We start from the raw sequence: 7,512 nt of genomic DNA, 5'->3' as shown, positions 1-7,512 counted from the left end.
TTAGCAGAGCACTCACATTGACCGTAATCGGAACGAGCGAGGGTAGTGAGGAATTAATGCATGTTACGCGTTTACACACGACAAGAGACGAGTAGCCCTTAAACACGGTATAAGTTATAAGATGAAGCGATTTTGTTAATTAAAAATGTAGGTTTTTTATTTGAGAAAGTTTTTTAGGTAAAGGGACTATCTGGATATGTTTTTAGAAGGAAAAAGAGACACAGCAAGTGAAGTGGAAGTGTGAAAATGTGGAAATCTACCGGAGGGGCCTTTGATCAGCAGTGAGGCACAGTCAGTTATATATATGATGATGACAGTCAGATATGATTGATTTAAAAAAATTGTTGAGAGAAGCAGAGAATTTGTTTCCTTACGCCCTATATAAATATAAATTCTGAGGATGTAAAGTGTAAAGAATTATTTGCATAGTAAATAATTTCACAACTCTGCTAAAGTGCACACAATCGTTAATTCATTTTTGATCGTCGTTGCTTCCGTTGCGTTTTATAGACTAGGTACCATTCAATTAGTAGCATTCACTTGAAATGTATTTTTTGACCACGGCCTCTTTTATTGTTTCTTTGCACAATTCGTTTCGAGATTATTTAGATGGAGTTACCTCTTCAAAAACCTTTAATTTTAAAAACTCCCACATCTTATATCTTGTACCAAAATCCAGGTATAACGAGTGTGGTACATTCCATCGTTCAATGTGACGTACTGTGCGTTCGATACTCTTTTGTTCCCCAGGCTCGGCGTAAAAGCCTTTGTTTAGCCACCTTCATACATAGCTCTGTACAAGGCTCTTTACTACAAGAGACCCACTTAGGTCCTTTTGGAATGGAGCACTTGCTGTAAGATGTTCTTAGAAGTTATAAAGTCGGATTACTTACCTTTTGTTATTTAGCTGTATAAAACATAGCTGACCGGCGCTACTTCGCTTGCGTCACTTAAGATAATCATAATTTTCCCCGTTTTTGTAACATTTTTCACTGTTACTCTGCTCCTATTGGTCGTAGCGTGATGATATATAGCCTATAGCCTTCCACAATAAATGGGCTATCTAACACTGAAAGAATTTTTCAAATCGGACCAGTAGTTCCCGAGATTTAGCGCGTTCAAACAAACAAACAAACAAACAAACTCTTCCGCTTTATAATATTAGTATAGATAATAATATATAAATAGGTAAATAAATAACATACTCAAGTTGGGTAAGGGTAAGTAACTGAAATTGCGTTTTACATGTCCAGGAAATATCACAAAATATTAAGAAATAAACATTAATCCTTTAGTAAACATTGTTGTTTACTGCTTAGACAAAACAATGAGATCGTGTTTCAATAACTCGGGTTGTATTCTTCTTAGAAACCGAAGCGAAGAATCATCAATCAATGAAAGCCTATTACTGTAATTCAAAGACAATATTTCTCACATTTATTTTTATTTCTTTGTCACAAAACAACTTTGCGACAACGTTTGTTGCATATTTCTTTATAATGTTTAATATAAAAATGGTACCTGTGACCTTAGCGCTTAAATAAATATCAACATTATTATTTTATCACACCAAAAATACTAAACCAAATGGTAGAATTTAGTACACTCATAGTTAAGAACTTAGATTTATACATAAGATACTTTTTCATAACTTTTAAACTCTCGCGTTGCATGTTTAATGTATAATAGAATACGGGAATTAACGCGAACACGCATTTTACCTTAAAATGCCTAACGTTTCGGCGCAGGTTGCACTCGCCGTGGTCCCAGGCAGACTCCTGTCTGCCTGGGACCACTAAAATGCGTGTTCGCGTTAATTCCCGTATTCTATTATACATTAAAGATACTTTTTATCCCAAGGGGTCTTTCCACTCAGATGAGTCACGGGCAAAAGCTAAAAGTATATAATACTAGCGGCCTCGACAGACGTTGTCCTGTCTACACGTCTTTAATTTGAATATTTTAAACTTTTTTTAATAATCTAAACCATTCTCAGATCCCCTTGAACACACACAAAAAATTTCATCAAAATCGATCCAGTCGTTTAAGAGAAGTTCAGTGACATACACACTTACAGAATAATTATATATATAATAAAGACTAGCTGACCCGGCAAACGTTGTTTTGCCATAAAAATTAAATAAAAAAGCATTGTCCAGCGGACAAAATTGTGAATCAAGACCATTTTCAGATCCCCTTGAACACACACAAAAAATTTCATCAAAATCGGTCTAGTCGTTTAAGAGAAGTTCTGTGACATACACACTTACAGAAGAATTATATAGGTATACTAGCTGACCCGCGCAACTTCGCTTGCGTCACATAAGAGAGAATGGGTCAGAATTTTCCATTTTTTGTAACACTTCTTACTGTTACTCTGCTCCTATTGGTCGTAGCGTGATGATGTGAAATATACTTGTTTTTCACGAAAAATATTCTCAAAATTATTTATATCGCTTAATATAACGAAATCGCGCTAAGGCATATCCGCCATTAAAACAGTTGCCATGACAACGGAATTTTGTTAATTCAGTGTCATTATAATATTGATTATTATTGGCGACTTCGTTCGCCACCTGAATTTTCCCGGGAAATGCGCCATTTTCCCGGGATAAAAAGTAGCCTATGTCCTTTCTCGGGTATCAAAATATCTCCATACCAAATTTCACGCAAATTGGTTCAGTAGTTTAGGCGTGATTGAGTAGCAGACAGACAGACAGACAGACAGACAGACAGACAGACAGACAGACAGACAGAGTTACTTTCGCATTTATAATATTAGTATGGATATAAAGATATACAGCTACAAAATGTAGAGCTACAGCCCTATACAGCCCTTTGTACCCGTATCTGGCAACAAATGATTTCTATTACACGAACCATCGAAAAGCGGGTGGAAATTAATTAAAAGTTGTTAGTTTGTAAGGGTGTGATGTACAAAGGCATCATGAAATCAAACTCGCCTTTACCTCAGGTCGCGAATTAAACTTTTTGGGAAGTCATCAATTACATCCATTAGGCAAATCGGTTAGGATTGGGTTACATGGAACAGGAGCTGTATCATACTAAACCAATGATAGTAGTGATGTTGATTCATTTGTCTGCTTGATTGGTTGTTAAACATTTTAGATGGCATTTGTTAGATTTGGGTCGTAAAAAAGTGATCAAACAACATGGGTCAACAAAACAATGACTTCCGAAGGTAAAATATATAGAGTCGGTTTCACAGTTAAGAAATAAAAATTCAGATACCATACTGTTAAATAGACATATATTATACTAGCTGACCCGCGCAACTTCGCTTGCGTCACGTAAGAGACATAATTTTCCCCGTTTTTGTAACATTTTTCACTGGTACTCTGCTCCTATTGGTTGTAGCGTGATGATACATATATAGCCTATAACCTTCCTCGATAAATGGGCTATCTAACACTGAAAGAATGTTTTAAATCGGACCAGTAGTTCCTGAGATTAGCGCGTTCAAACAAACAAACTAACTCTTCAGCTTTATAATATTAGAATAGATTATATCAACTGTCAAAATATCTATCCTGAGCGGGGCTAGGCTTTGCAAACTTGCATGTCTGAGTGCTATTTGAACAGCTTCTGAAGGAATGCAGTCATATACTCAGCGTGGCGGAACCAACGCCCAAACGCACTCCTATTCTAACAAGAAAATCACACCTAACAGTAGCAGTATTGTAATGAAAGTGAATACTTTTATAACCTAATTCATAAAGTTCATTTTACTAAGTTTAATCTAAATATACACAAGTTCAACAAAAGCAAATACAAAAATCAATTGTATTGTATTACTCGCGCGTGTAATCCGTCCTTTACTTATAAACGGCTCAAGGCCAAGTTTTAATTAAAACAGAGAGAGAATTTGTTAATGAATCTTAATTATATTTAGGAAATAAATTGTATATTTCTGGACGTTTAGAAACACCAGACGGTTTTAATGGACGCTGAAAATTTTATTAAATCGAATTATTATTGCTTAAGTGATTAATCGTAGTTTGGTTACTGGAGTTAAAGGGGCTTTTGGCTTAGTAATCGCCGTAGTTTATTACATTACTATGTAGTGTATTTATTTACATTAAAAAACATTTTAGAGTTCAGAGCCAAATAAATTCTGGAAAATAGTTTGCCGTTTTAATTTATAGAACTCGCATATGAAAAGAGAGATGAGCATGTCGTTATATTTGCTTTTTCTTCTACTAAGTCATGTTTTTGAATTGAAAGACAAAAACTGAATTCAAATCAGAATCATTGTTATTAAAGTAGTTTTCAACATTCTGAATATACACAGTATCGGTGCAATTTCAAAGATAAAAATAATATAAATTTGAACTAGCTAAAAATCTATCAAACTATCGTAAGGAAACTACTGAAAATATAATCCATCAGCTAGACTTTTCTTAAAAAACAACTCTTATCTTCATTATGAAACATAATTTCTATCAAAACAAACAAACATCTTACAATATTTTCTCAAAATATACAACTAACAATTTTATCTTCGAAATTGTTTCGTTATTTCAAGTCGAACAATAGCAGTAAACGAGTTGACTTTCAAATCACTTCGACTGGAGCACTCTGACTTGTGAAGTAGCTACTGTTATTGCGTATTGTCATGGAAAACCTCTTGAAAACTTGCATTTACATTTTATTTTCAAAAGTATGGTATGTTTTTCTAGTAAAATCTCAATATTCTCAATACAAAAATGGTAACTATTTATTTAGAATTATTTTATGACGTCGTTTTTATATTATGATGTCTTTTTTTACTAAAATAAAATGGAACAATAAGACACTTGAGTATTTTTTACCTAGTTTCTACTCAGGGACTAGGTTTCTACAATCGATTCTTTTTTTACTTTTTAAATTAGTAGCCATACAGCGATTTTAAATTTAAAAAATACCAATATCGCTAGCCATTGGGTCATTTTGTTCGAGTCGATTTCAATGTCAAAAGCCAGTAGTATATTTAAAATGGTACCACCACAAATTTACGTAATAATTCGGTATTATTATTTCTTTACAGACCGCTCAATATTTCTGAAAACTCAAATAAACCCTAATATACCTTCTCAAAGCTCAAAACCTCAAACAGAATAGTAAATCACAAGCAAAACTAGCTAAACCTCAGCTAAATTTAATCACAAACACGATAACGCTAAACGTATTACCGACATTTAGTTGCAAATCATTTTCGGTAATTAACTCGGGTATAAAATTATGGGCTTAACGGGCTTAGCCCGAGGGTAGAGGATTATGAAAGGGTGACCGTAAGACGGATAGTTCTGTTATTATATAATGATTTGGTATTAATTTAATGTTAGTGCGTGACGTTTTGGTTTGATGTTTGTTTTTGTGTAGAACTAAGTGACCAGTATGACTCTACTTGTGTTTAGATTATTACTTATTCTTCGTACATTTAGTGGTTAATGTTAAAAAAGAGTAGCCTGTATTTCAAACCGTGTCTTCAGCCATTTTCATTCAAAATTTTATCCAAATTGATTCAGTGATTTAACAAAAAAAGCATAAAAGACAAACCCAGTGACAGGAATATTTTAACATAATATGAAAATAAGATGTTGTGTGAAAAAATACATCGACTAATTCTAAGTTCAACAAATTTTACGTCATAACCAACCCATTTCAGTCTCCAAAAAATGTATGTTACTGAAACTCTGACAAATTGCTAGTTCGAATTTCAGCGAATTATTCGTCCGTGCAAATTCGTCATGCCTTACGATCGACCGCAAACTTACGCTTGAAGAAATCACTCGATCAAGCGACGGAACCGTTCGAGCGATTAGTCGATCGCGTGCAGTGGCCCTTAGGATACGGATATTCAATTGGCCAAAAGTTTGTGAGGAAATAGAAATTACTGCAGTAAAGTTTGTTTGGATAAGGTTTGTTTTTACATATTTTGTTGTGAAGAATTGATAAAATAATTGTCTTGCTGTCTTTTTGATTATTTACGGCATGAGGAACATTTGTTTTTGCGTAGTATATTAGAAATCCCGTGATGTTTCATTGCGGGCTTCTTGTTATAATTAAGGCATCAAATATTATGTTAAGTAGGAAACAAACAAGTAATACACTAAGGAATCTAGTATATAATATATGAGTGTGATGATAATAATATATATACGAACTATCCAACCCAAAAACCCAAAATATTATTAGACGGATAGCAGAATTCCAACAGTGTTTTAGAATTTGCAACATATAGCTTTTATGCTTACTCCAAACATTATCAGTCGACTGTTAGTTTGACAAAGTGCAAAACATCAGCTGCCCGACCCAAATAAAAAAACAAAATTTTTAAACATCGACCGTTTTCACTCACTATTTCTGCGCCGAAATTCACTGATGCTTGCAAAACCTCCAGCCAGAAGCACAATGTGAGAAATATGTCAAGTGTGCATTATTACTGGAACCCGCAGGTGCATTTGGCTCGCTTCATACTCGTTAAACAACTGGAATTTACCGACTAACGCCACAAAAATGCAGCCTTAATTCCTCGCGAATTTATCTCATTTAAAAACTATTTTGTGAATTAAATTGTACGCCAGGAGTTTTTTAACAAACGTGTTAACGTCGTGGTGCTAAAAATGGCGTTTTGTTTTATTATTATATTTTTTCATAAAATTACTAGAAAATGCAGTTTTAAATGTTAACAAGACAGTCACACAAAGGTAAAAAGGAAATAAAAGTATGCAACTCAGATGTTCCTCTTCCCTCTATATAATATTGAATCGATTCATCGATAAGCACATTGCATTGTATAAGACCTATTGTCAGCTTGCATCTTTACAATACATAGCAAAGACCTTTACCCACTGTATTTCATGTGAATTGATTACGAATGAAATTTAAACTAAGTAGAGGAATCGTAAGTGACGGGACTGAAATCGCGGAACCTCCTTAAACATTGAATCATTTCACATACATATTGGTATATCATTAAATAAACGATGATTCATTGCTGAACACGTGCACATAATCAAGCTAATTAACAACCTTCTACCAATAATGTTTTGTTTGAGCATCATCTGTAACGATCAAACATCGTCATGTAATGAGTAACGTTTGATTAGTTCGTTGCGTTATGGAAACAATTTTACATTTACCATCTGTAATACCAAAAAAACTATCAATCAGTCTAGCCTTTCTTCCAATTATGTTAGAGTCGGCTTCCGGTCTCACTGAATGCAGCTGAATAACAAATACCGGTACCTATTTTACATCTAGCGACTACCTAACAGACCTTCACAATGCAGTTATCTGGGTTTTAACACGATACCCCTCCGTAAGACTGATTGTCTGACTTTCAAGATTCTGACTACTGGTAACGACTTTCAAAGATTTTGGAAAATGATAGCTGAGCACTATAATTTAATGTGCTTTCCAAAATACAGAGGGTACGTTAAATACTATCAAGAGAACGATCCGTGGAGCTGTTGCTACTTTGCCACTAGTAGCTTAAAAAATACTAAA

Source organism: Anticarsia gemmatalis, chromosome 20 (assembly GCF_050436995.1).
Source record: "Anticarsia gemmatalis isolate Benzon Research Colony breed Stoneville strain chromosome 20, ilAntGemm2 primary, whole genome shotgun sequence".
NCBI lineage: Eukaryota > Metazoa > Arthropoda > Insecta > Lepidoptera > Erebidae > Anticarsia > Anticarsia gemmatalis.
This window is presented reverse-complemented; position numbering follows the sequence as displayed.